This window comes from Pristiophorus japonicus, chromosome 3 (genome assembly GCF_044704955.1).
Source record: "Pristiophorus japonicus isolate sPriJap1 chromosome 3, sPriJap1.hap1, whole genome shotgun sequence".
NCBI lineage: Eukaryota > Metazoa > Chordata > Chondrichthyes > Pristiophoridae > Pristiophorus > Pristiophorus japonicus.
This window is the reverse complement of record NC_091979.1, coordinates 112,653,271-112,671,743: the sequence shown is the minus strand read 5'-3', so window position 1 is coordinate 112,671,743 and position 18,473 is coordinate 112,653,271. Positions and strand designations below refer to the sequence as shown.

Below are 18,473 nucleotides of genomic sequence, written 5' to 3'. Positions count from 1 at the left end.
GAGACCATAAAGGAAAGATGTGGGTTTTGAATGAATACTTTGCATCCATTTTCACAAAAGAGAGGGGCGATGCAGACTTTGCAATGAGGGAGGAGGAGTGTGAAATATTAGATGAGATAAATATAGTGAGAGGACGTATTAAGGGGCTTGGTTTAGCTTTGAATGTAGATAAATCCCCAGGCCCAGATGAAATGCGTTATGTATGTAAACCTGTAAATACCATGTCTAACCACCAGAGGGCTTATCTCCTGGAGTCCCAAGGGATCTCACAACCTCTTACGAGCACCTGTATATAAGGAGGCCTCACAGGCTGGAGAGGCACTCTTGAGATCTGTAATAAAGGACTACGGTCACACCTTTGAGTTTGCAGTATCTAGTCTGACTCTTTGTTCAAGACATAACAACTGGCGACGAGATACAAATGACGAATCCCACTGCAACAATGCAGAGAACCATGGGCATCCTGGAGAAATTTTCGAGGGAGATGATTGGGAAACCTTCGTGGAGCGACTTGACCAATACTTCGCTTCTCGTTCCAGTTCGTTGGCCACGAGCGCTGCCCAGCGAAGGGCAATCCTCCTCACCGTTTGCGGCGCACCAACGTATGGCCTTATGAAAAATTAGCTTGCTCCAGCAAAACCCACAGACAAGTCGTACGCTGAGTTGTGCACACTGGTCCGGGAGCATCTAAACCCGAAGGAAAGCATTCTAATGGCGAGGTATCGGTTCTACACATACAAGAGGTCTGAAGGCCAGGAAGTGGCGAGCTACGTCGCCGAGTTAAGGTGCCTTGCAGGACATTGTGAATTTGAAGGACACTTGGAGCACATGCTCCAGGGACTTGTTTGTACTTGGCATTGGCCATGAAGTAATACTTCGCAAACTTTTGACTGTAGAGACCCCAACCTTGAGTAAAGCCATAGCGATAGCCCATGTGTTTATTGCCACTAGTGACAATACCAAACAAATTTCTCAGCACACGAGTGCTGCTGCAAGTACTGTGGACAAAGTAATGTTGTTTTTGAATCGAAATGTACAGGGCAGGACTTGCACGCCTGCAGCTGCACGTCTGCAGATGACGGAGTTCACCATCAAGGGTGGTGAATACAAGGCCATTAACACCTTGTTGGTGCCCTGCTAATCCTGCAAACCACCATTTTGCAGAGGAGGACAGATCCACGGTACAACATGACGAACGAGAGTCTCCGACCGAGGAGGCAGCGGTATATGGGGTGCACGCATTTACCACAAAGTGTCCCCCGATAATACTGAAGATTGAATTAAATGGACTCCTGGTGTCCATGGAGCTGGACACGGGCGCAAACCAGTCCATAATGAGCAAAAGACTTTCGAGAAATTGTGGTGCAGCAAGACCTCAAGGCCAGTCCTGACTCCTATTCGTACTAAACTGAGAACGTATACAAAGGAACTGATTCCCGTAATCGGCAGTGCTACTGTAAAGGTCTCCTACGATGGAGCGGTGCACGAGTTAGCAATCTGGGTGGTACTGGGCGATGGCCCCACGCTGTTCGGCAGGAGCTGGCTGGGAATAAAACGCTGGAACTGGGACGACGTCTGAGCGCTTTCGTCCGTCGACGACACCTCATATGCCCCTCGCTGTTCGAATCAGGCATCGGGAAGTTCCAAGGAGCAAAAGTGCAGACCGTTTGATTTCGGGGGTGCGACCCATCCATCACAAGGCGAGAGCGGTACCTTACATGATGAGAGAGAGGGTGGAGCTCGAGCTGGACAGGCTGCAACGAGAAGGCATAATTTCGCCGATCAAATTCAATGATTGGGCCAGTCCGATTGTTCCAGTCTTCAAGGGAGACGGCACTGTCGAAATCTGTGGTGATTACAAAGTAACCATCAATCGTTTCTCACTGCAGGATCAATACCCGCTACCAAAGGCAGACGACCTATTTGCGACACTGGCGGGAGGGAAAACGTTATCGAAGCTGGACTTCATCTCGGCCTACATGACGCAGGAGCTGGAGGAATCATCGAAAGGCCTCACCTGCATCATCACGCACAAAGGTCTCTTCATTTACAACAGATGCCCGTTTGGGATTCGATCGGCCGCGGCGATATTCCAGAGGAACATGGAAAGCTTGCTGAAGTCGGTCCCGCGCACCGTGGTCTTCCAGGACGACATCTTGGTTACAGGTCGGGACACCGTCGAGCACCTGCAGAACCTGGAGGACGGTTTTAGTCGGCTTAATCGTGTGGGACTCAGGCTAGTGCGTTTTCCTGGCACCTGAAGTGGAGTTCCTGGGGAGAAGAATCGCGGCGGACGGCATCAGGCTCACCGATTCGAAGACTGAGGCAATCAAGAATGCACAGAGACCACAGAACGTGACAGAGCTGCAGTCGTTTCTAGGACTCCTGAACTATTTTGGTAACTTCTTACCGGGTCTTAGCACATTGTTAGAACCCCTGCACTCTTTACTACGTAAAGGAGATGAATGGGTATGGAGTAAAAGCCAAGAAAATGCCTTTGAGAAAGCTAGACAAATTGCTTGTGTTGTACGATCCATGTAAGCGTTTGGTACTAGCATGTGATGCGTCGTAGTACGGGGTGGGTCTGTATTGCAACAAGCTAATGAATTTGGGAAATTGAATCCAGAAGTATGTCTAAGGCTGAGAGGGCCAACAATATGATTGAAAAAGAAGCGTTAGCATGTGTTTACGGGGTAAAGAAAATGCATCAATATCTGTTCGGGCTCAAATTTGAATTGGAAACCGACCATAAGCCGCGCTTATCCCCCTTTTCTGAAAGCAAGGGGATAAATATGAATGCATCGGCCCGCATCCAGAGATGGGCGCTCATGTCCGCATACAACTACACCATCCGCCACAGGCCAGGCACAGAAAACTGTGCCGATGCTCTCAGCAGGCTTCGAGAGTGAGCAATCACCTGTTACCGCCCGACAGATTAGAACCTGGATGAGCCAGGACCCTTCACTGTCCTTATTTAAAAAAATCTGTGTGCTCCACGGGAGTTGGTCTCGTGTCCTGTTAGAGATGCAGGAAGAAATAAAGCCGCACAAGTGGCGCAAAGATGAAATGTCTATACAGGCAGACTGCCTCCTATGGGGTAATCGGGTAGTGGTCCCAAAAAAGGGCAGGGACAGTTTCATTAGTGATCTCCACAGCTCCCACCCAGGCATCGTAATGATGAAAGCGATAGCCAGATCCCACGTGTGGTGGCCTGGTATCAATGCAGACTTAGAGTCCTACATGCACAAATGTAATGCATGTTCACAATTAAGCAAGGCACCCAGGGAGGCGCCACTAGGTTTATGGTCCTGGCCCTCCAAACCGTGGTCCAGGGTCCATGTCGACTATACAGGCCCATTCTTGGGAAAAATGTTCTTAGTGGTTGTAGATGCGTACTCTAAATGGAGCAATGTGTGATAATGTCGGCAAGCACGGCGGCTGCCACCATTGAAAGCTTACGGGCCATGTTTGCCACGCACAGCCTGCCCGATGTCCTTGTAAGTGACAATGGGCCGTGCTTTACCAGTGCCGAGTTCCAGGAGTTGATCACTCGCAATGGAATCAAACATGTCACATCTGCCCCGTTTAAACCAGCGTCCAACGGTCAGGCAGAACAACCAGTTCAAACAATCTAGCAGAGCTTGAAAAGGGTAACTGAAGGCTCACTGCAGACTCGCTTATCCCGAGTCCTGCTCAGTTACCGCACAAGACCCCACTCGCTCACTGGGGTCCCTCCTGCTGAACTGCTCATGAAAAGGGCACTGAAGACAAGGCTCTCGTTAGTCCATCCTGATCTACACGAACGTAGAAATATAGAAAATAGATGCAGGAGTAGGCCATTCGGCCCTTCGAGCCTGCACCACCATTCAATAAGATCATTGCTGATCATTTACCTCAGTACCCCTTTCCTGCTTTCTCTCCATACCCCTTGATCCCTTTAGCCGTAAGGGCCATATCTAACTCCTCCTTGAATATATCCAATGAACTGGCATCTACAACTCTCTGCGGTAGGGAATTCCACAGGTTAACAACTCTGGGTGAAGAAGTTTCTCCTTATCTCAGTCCTAAATGGCTTACCCCTTATCCTTAGACTTTTTTCCCCTGGTTCTGGACTTCCCCAACATCGGGAATATTCTTCCTGCATCTAAGCTGTCCAGTCCCGTCAGAATTTTATGTTTCAATGAGATCCCCTCTCATCCTTCTGAACTCCAGTGAATACAGGCCCAGTCGATCCAGTCTCTCCTTATGTCAGTCCTGCCATCCCAGGAATCAGTCTGGTGAATCTTTGCTGCACTCCCTCAATAGGAAGAACGTCCTTCCTCAGATTAGGAGACCAAAACTGAACACAATATTCCAGGTGAGGCCTCACTAAGGCCCTGTATAACTGCAGTAAGACCTTCCTGCCCCTATATTCAAATCCCATAGCTATGAAGGCCAACATACCATTTTGCCGCCTTCACCGCCTGCTGAACCTGCATGCCAACTTTCAATGACTGATGTACCATGACACCCAGGTCTCGCTACACTTCCCGTTTCCCTAATCTGCCGCCATTCAGATGCTAATCTGCCTTTGTGTTTTTGCCACCAAAGTGGATAACCTCACATTTATCCATATTATACTGCATCTGCCACACGTTTGCCCACTCACCTAACCTATCCAAGTCACCCTGCAGCCTTTTAGCGTCGTCCTCACAGCTCACACCGCCACCCAGCTTAGTGTCATCTGCAAACTTGGAGATATTACACTGAATTCCCTCATCCAAATCATTAATGTATATTGTAAATAGCTGGGGTTCCAGCACTGAGCCCTGCGGTACCCCACTAGTCACTGCCTGCAGGTAGAGAACAGGCGGCTTCAACCGAATACATATCATGATCGCGCAAATGTGTCACGTGAAATTGAGATAAATGATCCTGTATTTGTGTTGAACTATGGACAAGGTCCCAAGTCATTTCCTGGCACTGTTTTGGCCAAAGAGGGGAGTGGGGTGTTTGTGGTCAAACTCTCAAATGGACTCACCTGCAGGAAACACTTGGACCAAACCAAACTCGGATTTATGGACGATCCAGAACAACCCACAATAAACTCCGCCTTTTTCGACCCTCCAACACACACACAAGTGGCAACCGACCTAGCAGTTGACCATGAAGCAGAACCCATCATCCGCAGCAGCCCAGCAGGATCACCACCCCCAGCAAGGCCAGCTGCGCAACAGCACAGCAAGGTCCCAACAAACGACTCATCAAAACCAGCATTTACACCGAGACGATCAACCATGGAAAGGAAGGCCCCAGATCGACTCCCATTGTGAATGGTTACACTATTGACTTTGAGGGGTGAGTGTTATGTATGTCAACCTGTAAATACCATGTCTAACCACCAGAGGGCTTATCCCCTGGAGTCCCAAGGGATCCCACAATCCCTTGGGAGCACCTGGTATATAAGGAGGCCGCACAAGCTGGAGAGGCACTTTGAGATCTGTAATAAAGGACTACGGTCGCACCTTACTTTGAGCTTGCAGTATCTAGCCTGACTCTTTATTCAAGACATAACAAAATGTATCCCAGGCTGTTGAGAAGCAAAAGAGGAAATAGCAGAGGCTCTGACCATCATTTTCCAATCCTCTCTGGCTACTGGTGCAATGCCTGAGGACTGCTAATGTTGTACCTTTGTTTAAAAAGTGAAAAAGGGATAGACTGAGTAATTACAGGCCAGTCAGCCTAACTTCAGTGGTGGGAAAATTATTTGAAAAAATCCTGAGGGACAGGATAAATCTTTTTGGAAAGACATGGATTAATCAAGGAACAGTCAGCATGGATTTGTTAAGTGTCTGACTAACTTGAATGAACTTTTCGAGGAGGTAACCAGGAGGGTCGATGAATGATGTAGTATATATGGATTTTAGCAAAGCTTTTGATAAGGTCTCACATGGCAGACTGGTCACGAAAGTAATCGCCAATGGTATCCAGGGCAAAGTGGCAAGTTGGATCCAAAATTGACTCGGAGGCAGGAAGCAAAGGGCGTTAGTTGATGGGTGTTTTTGTGACTGGAAGGTTGTATCCAGTGGGGTTCGCAAGGCTCTATGCTGGATCCCTTGCTTTTTGTGATATATATCAATGACTTGGACTTAAATGTTGGGGATATGATTAAGAAGTTTACAGATAACACTAAAATAGGCTGTGTGGTTTATAATGAAGAAAGCTACGGATTGCAGGAAGATATCAATGTACTGGTTAGGTGGGCAGAACAGTGGCAAACGAAATTCAATCTGGATAAGTGTGAGGTAATGCATTTGGGGAAGTCTAACAAGGTAATATACACATTAAATAGTACAACACTGAAAAGTGTAGTGGAACAAAGGGATCTTGGAGTGCAGGTCCACAGATCCCTGAAGGTAGCTGGCCAGATAGATAAGGTGGTTAAGAAGGCATATGGAATACTTGCCTTTATTAGTCGAGGCAAAGAATACAAGAGCAAGGAGGTTATGCTTGAACTGTATAAAATACTGGTTAGGCCGCAACTGTAGTACTGTGTGCGGTTCTGGTCACCACATTACAGGAAAGATGTGATTGCACTGGAAAGGGTGCAGAAGAGATTTACAAGAATGTTGCCTGGACTGAATTTTGGCTGAGGAAAGATTGGAGATGCTGGGACTGTTTACTTTGGAATAGAGGAGGCTAAGGGGAGATCTAATTGAGATGTATAAAATTGAGAGACCTGGATAGGAAGGACCCCTGTTTCCCTTGGCAGAGGGGTCACCAACCCAGGGGGTATAGATTTAAAGTAATTAAGGGGAGGTTTAGAGGAGTTATGAGGGGAAATTTCTTCACCCAGAGGGTGGTGGGGGTCTGGAACTCAATGCCTGAAAGGGTGGTAGAGGCAGAAACCCTCACCACATTTAAAACATACTTGGATGTGTACTTAAAGTGCTGTAACCTACAGGGTAACGAACCAAGAGCTGGAAAGTGGGATTAGGCTGGATTGCCCTTGGTTGGCCGGCGCAGGCACGATGGGCCGTAAATTTCTGTGATTCAGGAAAATAAAAAAGGTTGGATGCCATGTTACAAAATTTATGGCTTCAGCCGGTATTCCTCTTGCCCATGCCATTAGGGCCACTCCCACAAATGAGACCTTACTTCCTAACCACGATGTCCGATAATGTAACATTGTTCAGGGGTTGAACAGAACAACTTTGTTAGTGTAAAACTTATTCACTTAAAAGAAAGAACTTGCATTAATATAGCTTATTTCATGACCTCAGAACATCCCAAAACATGTTTCTACCCGTGAATTACTTTCTGCCAGTGAAATATAGCCACTATGTAAGCAAACACAGCAGGCATTTTGCACTTATCAGGGGTCCCACAAACGGCAGTATCGACGTGGAATTTTTACATCTATCTGAACAAGTGCCTTGGTTTAACATCTCATCCAAAAGACAGCACCTCCAATAGTCTAGCACTCCCTCAGTACTGCATTGAAACGTTTGTCTAAATTATGTGCTCAAGTCCTGGAGTGGGGTTTGAACCCATTAGGCTGGATTTTCGACTTTGATGTTTTTGGGACGGTAATGGCGGCAGGGCGGTAAAGTTTGCGCCCGGGAACAGTTTTCGCCTCAGCAAGTAACATTGGGCAACTGGGCCCCCGAGTTGGGGCGCAGCACTAATGGAAGAGTTGTACACACCTTTTAGGACATCAGCATGGGAAACTCCTGAGCGAAAGAGTCGGGCCGGCAGCGCTCCGAGAGATGCCTCGGGGCGGAGGGAGTGGGGGGTGGGGAGGAAGCCACAAAAACATTGCCAAAATATTGCCCATGCCACCACAACACAAATCACAAAAAAAATTAAAAGAAAAAACAATCACACTTAGCTTAAGAGTCCATTACTTACCTCTCCAATGCCAGTATCGTTGGACCATCTGATTTCCCAGGCGTTCACTGCGGGGCGCACTTCGGGGCGTACGGGTCGGGCAAGAGTCAAAACTCGCACTGGTCTCGCAACCAGGCGCGTTGCACTCTGGCGCAGCTCTTCCGGGCGGCGCTGCTCTGTGCCGCCACAAAACCGGACCCAAGGATCGCTGCGGGGCGCTGGAGGCTAAACACCTCACCGCCGCTTTGTGGCGAAAAACGGAGCGGAGAGGATCCGAAAATCCACCCCAGCATCTTGAGTCAGTGGTGAGTGCTACCATTGAACTAAGCCAACAGTTGAATTGAAGTGAGCTCCTTATGTCCTCCTCGTCCTCCTAGTCTTCGGATAGTAGAAGAATAAACATTATCAGACCATGTGACAGGCTACAAACTATTAAAAAAACATATTAGCCCGGAATTTGTGGTCGAAGGTGTACCTCCAGAGTACCCCTCCGACCCACTAAAAATATACTTATTTACCTTCAGGCTCCCAGGCTTTGGAGACTTTGTGTCTTGGGCCTGTTGTCGTATGCCTGCGTAAAGGTCCATGGATCCCAGGGGCGCAGATGGTTCGGAAGCGTCCCTGGGATTATGTGGGCCAGGTTGCCCAATCAGAAAGGGGGTTTCCTCAAATCAGGAATCCCCAAATAATGAAATCATTTCGACAATTGCAATAAAAATAAATGTTCTCATTTTCAAATTTAATTAAAAGCATATAGAATAAAAAATTGAAGTTTTTGAAAAATAATTGTAAACATTTTAAACGGGACCAAAATTTGCATAAATTAATTCTAAATGTTTGTGCATGATTTTTTAATTTTAACATTTTTAATTTAAGATTTCTATTAACTCTTGTGGTGAAAACCGGCCCTATGCCTGCTTTTACCAGGCGTAAGGGTTTCGTGGGCATTTGCTGTGCAGTAGTTAAGCAAATAACCTCGCTCTGCGCCAGCGAAAGTGATTTTTCAATCGGTACAGTAGATCTGTCAAGGTGAACCTTGTCAGACTGCAACTTCCGGGTTTCCGCATGCTTTTAGAAGGCTTAAGACTGTTTATGGTGCGTACGCCATCAAAGCTACCGCAAAACCCGGGCCATTTTTAAAAAAATTAGATATTTAATCCAACAGTATCTTTTGATTTAAAGAATGTTTTAACTTGTACCTCCTTGGATTCTAAAACAATGCACCAGTATTTCTCCTAATATTACTGAATCTGGACCAACATCCAACCGTAACAAACTTGTATCTAAGATTTAATCTGGCCTCATGAAGTCTTTCACATGTTCACCTTAATCTTATGAGCCCAGAAGAATTTGTACCAAAACTCGGTAGTTGCTAAGCTTAGTGGACTTCAAAAGGCATCTATATTCACGCCCTCTTCCCTCAAAAACCTGCCTCAAGTCCTCTGAACCTCTTTGTTTTAAACCTGAATATCAAACTGAGATGAAGGAAATTAGAAAAAATGATTTACAAATATAGATCATGATGTATGGTAGAATTCAAAGATGCCTGGTCTCCCAGACCTTCTCCAGGCCGATAATATGACAAGCTAACAATCTGAAAGGTTCATTATAGACTGACATAACTATGCAGGATGTTGTCAACATATGCTTCTGATGAGGCATCAACTCTTAACTTCGCAATTAAAAAATATTCGTTTATTAGCTTTTGGATGAGATGTTAAACCGAGGCACTTTCTGTCCTCTCTGGTGGATGTAAAAGATCCCATGGCCATTATTTTGAAGAGTAGTGGGGGAGTTCTCCCTGATGGCCTGGGCCAATATTTATCTCTCATGAACATCACTAAAAACCAGATTACCTGGTCATTTATCGCAATGCTGTTTGTGGAACCTTGCTTTATGCAAATTGGCTGCAGCACTTCCTACATTAGAACAGTGACTACACTTCAGAAGTACTTCATTGGCTGTAAAGTGCTTTGGGACATCCTGAGGTCATGAATGAATCATAGAATCGTTACAGCAGAGCAGGAGGCCATTGGGCCCATCGAGCCCTGCAAATGTTTTTCCTTCAAGAATTTATCTAATTTTTTGAAAGCCACGATTGAATCTGCCTCCACCACCCTTTCAGGCAGTGCATTCCGGATCAGAACCACTCGCTGTTTCTCCTCATGTCGCCTTTGGATCTTCTGCCAATCACCTTAAACCTCTGGTTCTCGACCCTTCCACCAATGGAAACAGTTTCTCTCTATCTACTCTGTCTAGACTGAACACCTCTATCAAATCTCCTCTCAATCTTCTCTGCTCTAAGGAAAACAACCCCAGATTCTCCAGTCTATCCACATAACTGAAGTCCCTCATCCCTGGAACCATTCTTATAAATCTTTTCTGCACCTTCTCTTAAAGCCTTCACATCCTTCCTAAAATGCGGTGCCCAGAATTGGGCACAATACTCCAGTTGTGGCTGAACCAGTATTTTATAAAGGTTCATCATAACGTTCTTGCTTTTGTACTCTGTGCCTCTATTTATAAAGCCTGGGATCCTGTATTTTTTTTTTTAGCCAGTTTCTCAACCTGTCCTGCCGCCTTCAATGATTTGTGCACATATAACCCCAGATGTCTCTGTTCCTGAACCCCCTTTTGGAATTAAAATAAGTAACATAAATAGGAGCGGGAGTCGGCCATTTGGCCCCTCAAGCCTGCTCCGCCATTCAATAAGATCATGGCTGATCTGATCATGGACTAAGCTCCACTTTCCTGTCCGCTCCCCATAACCCTTTACTACCTTGTCGCTTAAAAATCTGTCTCTCTCCGCCTTAAATATATCCACAGCTCTCTGGGGCAGAGAATTCCATAGATTTACAACCCTCAGAGAAGAAATTTCTCCTCATTTCAGTTTTAAATGGGCGGCCCCTTATGCTAAGACTCTATCCCCTAGTTTTAGTTTCCCCTATGAGTGGAAATATCCTCTCTGCATCCACCTTGTCGAGCCCCCTCATTATCTTATAAGTTTCAATAAGATCACCTCTCATTCTTCTGAACTCGTGTGTGTGTGTGTGTGTGTGTGTGTGTGTGTATAGGCTCAACCTATCCTTATAAACCCTTCATCTTCGGAATCAATCTAGTGAACCTTCTCTGAACAGCCTCCAATGCAAATATAACCTTCCTTAAATATGGAGACCAAAACTGTATGCAGTACTCCAGGTGTGGCCTCACCAATACCCTGTACAGTTGAAGCAGGACTTCTCTGCTTTTATACTCTCTTCTTGCAGTAAAGGCCAACATTTCATTTGCCTTCCTGGTTACTTGCTGTACCTGCATACTAACTTTTTGTGTTTCATGCACAAGGATCCCTAGGTCTCTCTGTACTGCAGCACTTTGCAATTTTTCTCCATTTAAATTATAATTTGCTTTTCTATTATTTCTGCCAAAGTGGATAACCTCACATTTTCCCACATTATACTCCATTTGCCACATTTTTGCCCACTCACTTAGCCTGCCTATATCCCTTTGCAGATTTCTTATGTCGTCCTCACAATTTGCTTTCCTTATCATCTTTGTATCATCAGCAAACTTGGCTACATTACACTTGGTTCCTTCATTAAAATCATTAATATAGATTGTAAATAGCTGAGGACCCAGCACCGATCCCTGTGGCACCCCACTAGTCACTGTTTGCCAACTGGAAAATTACCCATTTATCCCGACTGTTTTCTGTTAGTTAACCCAATCCTCTATCCATGCTAATATATTACCCCCAACACCGTGAGCTTTTATCTTGTGCAGTAACCTCTTATGTGGCACCTTATCGAATGCCTTCTGGAAATCCAAATACATCATATCCACTTATCCACCCAACTCATTACATCTTCAAAGAATTCCAGCAAATTTGTCAAACATGATTTCCCTTTCATAAAACCATGCTTGACTCTGCTTGATTGAATCATGCTTTTCCAAATGTCCCGCTACTGCTTCCTTCATAAGAACATAAGAAATAGGAGCAGGAATTGGCCATACGGCCCCTTGAGCCTGCTCCGCCATTTAATACGATGTTGGCTGATCCGATCATGGACTCAGGTCCACTTTCCTGCCCGCTCCCCATAACCCCTTATTCCCTTATCGGTTAAGAAACTGTATCTCCGTCTTAAATTTATTCAATGTCCCAGCTTCCACAGCTCTGAGGCAGCGAATTCCACAGATCCACAACCCTCTGAGAAAAGAAATTTCTTCTCATCTCAGTTTTAAATGGGCGGCCCCTTATTCTAAGATTATGCCCCCTAGTTCTAGTCTTTCCCCCATCAGTGGAAACATTCTCTCTGCATCCACCTTGTCAAGCCCCCTCATAATCTTATATGTTTTGATAAGATCACCTCTCAATCTTCTGAATTCCAATGAGTAGTGGCCCAACCTACTCAACCCAACCTTTCCTGATAAGTCAACCCCCTCATCTCCGGAATCAACCGAGTGAACCTTCTCTGAACTGCCTCCAAAGCAAGTATATCCTTTCGTAAATATGGAAATGAAAACTGCACGCAGTATTCCAGGTGTGGCCTCACCAATAACCCTGTACAGCTGTAACAAGACTTCCCTGCTTTTATACTCCATCCCCTTTGCAATACAGGCCAAGATTCCATTGGCCTTCCTGATCACTTGCTATACCTGCATACTAACCTTTTGTGTTTCAAGTATTTATCAATTCCCCTTTGAAAGTCACTATTGAATCTGCTTCCACCCCCCCCCCCCCTCCCCACTTCAGATAGTGCATTCCAGATCATCATAACTCACTGTGTTTAAAAAAAATTCTCTCATCTCCCCTCTGGTTCTTTTGCCAATTATCTTAAATCTGTGTCCTTTGGTTATAATGCAAACAATGATTTACTTTAACAAATTTATTCCCCTGTTAATAATGGACTCCAGCATTTTCCCAATGACAGATGTTAGGTTAACGGGTCTATAGTTTCCTGCTTTTTGTCTGACTCCTTTTTTAAAATATGGGTGTTACATTTGCAGTTTTCCAATCTGCTGGGACCGCCCCAGAATCCATGGAATTTTGGTAGATTGCAACCAATACATCCACTATCTCTGCAGCCATTTCTCAAGACCCTAGGATATCAGCCTTCTGGTCCAAGGGACTTATCTGCCTTTAGTCCCATTATTTTACCTAGTACTACCACATTAGTGATAGTGATTGTATTAAGTTCCCCACTACCTATAGCCCCTTGATTATCCACTATTGGGATGTTTTCAATGTCTTCTACCGTGAAGACCGATACAAAATATTTGTTCAATGTCTCTGCCATTTCCCTGTTCTCCATTATTAATTCCCTGGTCTCATCCTCCAGGGAACCAACATTTACTTTCGACACTCTTTCTTTTTCTTTTCCTTTTTATGTACCTGTAGAAATTCTTACTATCTTTTTTTTTTCATATTTTGTGCTAGTTTACTTTCATAGTCTATCATCCCTCTCAATCAATTTTTTAGTCATTCTCTGCTGGCTTTTAAACATTTTCCAATCCTCTGGCCTCCCACTAGTCTTGGCCACATTGTGTGCCTTTGTTTTCAGTTTGATACCCTCCCTTATTTCCTTAGTTAGCCATGGATGGTTATTCCTTCTTAGTCTTTCCTTCTCATTGGGATATATTTTTGTTGCGAGTTATGAAATATCTGCTTAAATGTCTGCCACTGCACATCAACCGTCCCATTCTTTAGTCTACTTTCCCAGTCAATTTTAGCCGACTCTGCCCATATACCTTTGTAGTCTCCTTTATTTAAGCTTAGGACCCTGATTTGAGAACAAACTTTCTCACTCTCCAACTGAATTTGTAATTCAACCATATTATGGTCACTCATTCCTACAGGATCTTTTACTACGAGATCATTTATTAATCCTGCCTTTTTACATGTACTAGATCTAAGCCTGCTGCCTGGTTGGTTGTGCAACATACTGTTCAAGGAAACTATCCCAGATACACTCTATGAACTCCTCAAGGCTACCCTGGAGGGGAAGTTTATATTACCTCTGCTCGTTCTTCCTACCAAAATGTATCATGTTGCAATTTTCTGCATTAAACTTCATCTGCCACGTGTGACACCCATTTTACCAGCTTGCCTATGCCTTCTTGAAGTCGATCCCTATCCTCCTCACTGTTCACTATACTTCCATGTTTTGTGTCATCTGCAAATTTTGAAATAGTGCCCTGTACACCCAACTCCAAATCAAGAAAAGCAGTAGTCTTAATAGTGGCTCCTGATGAACACTACTGTACACCTTCCTCCAGTCCGAAAAACCAGCGTTTACCACTACTCTGCCACTATCCCTTTTATTCCATGGGCTTTAACTTCCTTTTGAAAGTCCATATACACCACATCAACTGCATTGCTCTCATCAACTCTCTGTTACCTCAGCAAAAAATTCAATCAAGTTAGTTAAACATGATTTGCCTTTAACAAATCTGTGCTGGCTTCCCTTAATTAATTAACAATTGTCCAAGTGTCTGTTCATTTTGTCCGTGATTACCATTTCTAAACGCTTCCCCACCGCTGAGGTTAAGCTTACCAGTTGCTGGGTTTAACCTTCCACCCTTTTTTGACCAAGGGTGTAACATTTGCCAGTCCTCTGGCACTGCCCCTGTATCTAAGAAGGATTGAAAGATTATGGCCAGCCCCTCCACAATTTCCACCTTTACTTCCTTCAGCATCCTAGTATGCATTCCATCCGGTCCTAGTGACTTAACCTACTTTAAGTACAGCCAGCCTTTCTAGTACCTCTATATCAATTTTTATCCCATCTAATACCTCAACTACCTCCACTTTCACTGACTTTGACTGCATCTTATTGGTGAAGACAGATGCAAAGTACACAATTAGTACCTCAGCCATGCCCTCTGCCATGTATAGGCCTCCTTTTTGGTCCCTAATCGGCCCCACCCCTCCTTATATTACCCGTTTACTATTTATATGCCGAAAGAAGACTTTTGGATTCCCTTTAGTTAGCTGCCAATCGATTCTCATACTCCCTCTTTGCCCCTCTTATTTCCTTTTTCACTTCCCCTCTGAACTTTCTGTATTCAGCCTGGTTCTCACTTGTATTCTTAACCTGACATCTGTCATATGCCCCTTTTTCTGCTTTATCTCTATCTCTATCTCTTACGCTAGTGCTATCTGTATCTCCCACTTTTTTGTGCACCATGTTTAACATTTCTAATGATACATCCTGGTGCCCAGCTTCCTGCCAAATTAGTTTAAAACCTCCTTAACAGCTCTAGCAACACCACCCCCGCCCCCCCCTCCCCAGTCCCCGGTGAGGATATTGGTCCTGTCTATGTTGAGGTGCAACCCGTCTGGCCTGTACTGGTCCCACCTACTCCAGAAAGGCGCTATATAAATTGGAGTTCTTTCTTTCTGATGACTAATACACTGGGTTAATGAATCCATAGTACTCAAACTGTTATCAAAATAGAACCAATTTTTAATTGTGAATGTATCGTAAAGAAATGACCAAACAAAATACACCATGGACAAAGTACTAAAAACACTCAACAGGTCAAGCAACATCTGTGGAGAGAGAAACATAGTTAACAGGGGGAATTTTAACCCCCAAAGATGGGTGGGTTTGGTTTGGGTGGGAGGTTAAAAAGCCTCTCCGTACCTTCCCACTTCTAGTTTTAAAGGATGCGGGGCGAGGGACGGGTGACCAATCTGCCTGCAGGAGGCAGCTTGGTTTTTAAAATATTTTGCGGCCATCATTTTAACAGTGATTCTATTTTTAACTACAGTTGGCAGAGTTTCCCAGGTCTGGCTTGGGAAACCCGGCAGGTGAAAGGAGGCGAGAAGGGACGAATCCACAAGGTAACTGCCTTCACAGCACTGTTTGTGGGCCAGGAGGAGCAGGAGTGTTTCCTCCAGGCCCAACAAGCTGCCCAGTGAACCATCCTGACCCCCTCCGCCGACCATCTGCCCCCACTCCAACCACCACAACTGCAGGTCGTTTAGGAAATCTGTACTTCTGGGTTTTACTGACCTCAAATCAACCCCCTTGCTCCTTCCCCACCTCCTACCTAACACCAGCCCAACGTTTCAGGTCGATGCACTTTCATCAGAACTGGAAAAGATTAGCGATGCACCAGCTTTTAAGCAAGTGTAGATTCAGGGCAGGGTGGGGGGAGGAAAGAGCAAAAGGGAATGTCTGTGATAGGGTGGAAGGCAGGAGTGATTAAATGACAAAAGGGATGATAGTGCAAGCAAAAAGGGGTGGTAATGGGACAAAAAAGATATGAAAGGTGTGTCTCGAGGAGCTGAAAATGACAAAGCAGAATAATTGCCAGCAACTGCTGTCTCGAAAAAATGGGAGCAGTGGTTATGATCTGAAGTTGTTGAACTCAATGTTGAGCCCGGAAGATTGTAAATGCAAATCGAAAGATGAGATGCTGTTCCTAGAGCTTCAATTGAGCTTCATTAGAACAGTGTAAGAGGGAGAGGTTAGAGTTGGAGTGGGGCAGAGTATTACAATGACAAAGTACTCCTTTTTTTGTTGCAGTGATGAGGTTGACTAAAATTCAGTCAAAAGTAGTGAGCATTTAACTGCAGAAAGAAATGACATCCTATTTTAGAAATAGTAATCCTTCCTTTTAATTTAGTAACTAAATATTTCCATCTTTATTTTTGTTTTCATTCATTCATGAGATATGGGCATCGCTGGCAAGTCCAGCATTTATTATCCATCTCTAATTGCCCCGGAGAAGGCGGTGATAAGCCGCCTTATACAACTGAGTGGCTTCCTTGGCCATTTTAGAGGGCAATTAAGAACCGACCACATTGCTGTGAGCCAGATGGGCTTTTACGACAATCTAGCAGTTTTATGGTCCCCATTATGGGGCCCAAATTTCCCCAGGAGTTGCTCTTTTTTTTTGGAACAACTTGATTTTTTTAGAATATCTTTTTAGTTGCAATTCTAGCCATTTAATTTGCGCCAGTGTAAGTGAGTTAGCTCGTTTTTTTTTAGTTTCGTTTTTTTTTCAAAAGGGGGCGTTCCTAGCCACTTACGCCTGTTTTGGCCATTTAAGTGAGCTTGGCCGGCAAATAGTTGCTCCACACTAACTTAGGCCAGCGTACGTTGCCACTTCTGTCCACACAGAAAAACCTTACCTAGAATTAAGGAATCGGTACAAGTAACTACATTTAAAACACCACCAAGCACCAAACAAAACACAAAGTAATAAGCATTCAATAAAAAATAAAGAACTGAAGTAAATCCTACCTTCAACTAAACTTGGCAGCGGCTGGCCGTACGCGCGACCCTTTGGCCTGGGATGGTGGGGGGGAGAATGCGGCATCTGAAGCGGGAGGGGGCGGCGGGAGGAGGGAGAAGGCTCAACATGGCAGGCTGGGGGGGGGGGGGGGAGGGGTGATGGGTGGTGAACCACGCATCTTAATGGGCGGGGGGGGGGGGGGGGGGGGGAAGAAAAAAGTAAGAGATCCACAGCGGGCCCGCCCCCCCCCCCCCCCCGACGGTGCAGGAGAGCCCCCCGCCTTTCCCCCTCTTTCTCTTTCTCCCCCCCACCCCAAACTCTTCTTACCCCCCCAACTCTTCTCCCCCCCCCAAACCCCTTCCCCCACAAACTCTTCTCCCCCCCAAACTCTTCTCCCCCCCAAACTCTTCTTCCCCCCCAAACTCTTCTCCCCCCCAAACTCTTCTTCCCCCCCAAACTCTTCTTCCCCCCCAAACTCTTCTTCCCCCCCAAACTCTTCTCCCCCCCACAACACTCTCTTCCCCCCAAACTCTTCTTCCCCCCAAACTCTTCTCCCCCCAAACTCTTCTTCCCCCCCAAACTCTTCTTCCCCCCAAACCTTCTTCCCCCAAACTCTTCTTCCCCCCAAACTCTTCTTCCCCCCCAAACTCTTCTTCCCCCCCAAACTCTTCTTCCCCCCCAAACTCTTCTTCCCCCCCAAACTCTTCTTCCCCCCAAACTCTTCTTCCCCCCCAAACTCTTCTTCCCCCCCAAACTCTTCTTCCCCCCCAAACTCTCTTCCCCCCCAAACTCTTCTTCCCCCCCAAACTCTTCTTCCCCCCCAAACTCTTCTTCCCCCCCAAACTCTTCTTCCCCCCCCAAACTCTTCTTCCCCCCCAAACTCTTCTTCCCCCCCAAACTCTTCTTCCCCCCCAAACTCTTCTTCCCCCCCAAACTCTTCTTCCCCCCCAAACTCTTCTTTCCCCCCCAAACTCTTCTTCCCCCCCAAACTCTTCTTCCCCCCCAAACTCTTCTTCCCCCCCAAACTCTTCTTCCCCCCCAAACCTCTTCTTCCCCCCAAACTCTTCTTCCCCCCAAACTCTTCTTCCCCCCCAAACTCTTCTTCCCCCCCAAACTCTTCTTCCCCCCCAAACTCTTCTTCCCCCCCAAACTCTTCTTCCCCCCCAAACTCTTCTTCCCCCCCAAACTCTTCTTCCCCCCCAAACTCTTCTTCCCCCCCAAACTCTTCTTCCCCCCCAAACTCTTCTTCCCCCCCAAACTCTTCTTCCCCCAAACTCTTCTTCCCCCCCAAACTCTTCTTCCCCCCCAAACTCTTCTTCCCCCCCAAACTCTTTCTTCCCCCCCAAACTCTTCTTCCCCCC

At 45.8% G+C, this 18,473-nt stretch overlaps 1 protein-coding gene across 1 annotated transcript in view; it reads left to right on the top strand.

Annotated features, from left to right (window-relative positions):
• The window catches only part of LOC139254271 (electrogenic aspartate/glutamate antiporter SLC25A12, mitochondrial-like), a 169,748-nt gene that overhangs the window by 66,868 nt on the left and 84,407 nt on the right, over positions 1-18,473 (top strand). The window lies entirely within an intron of this gene.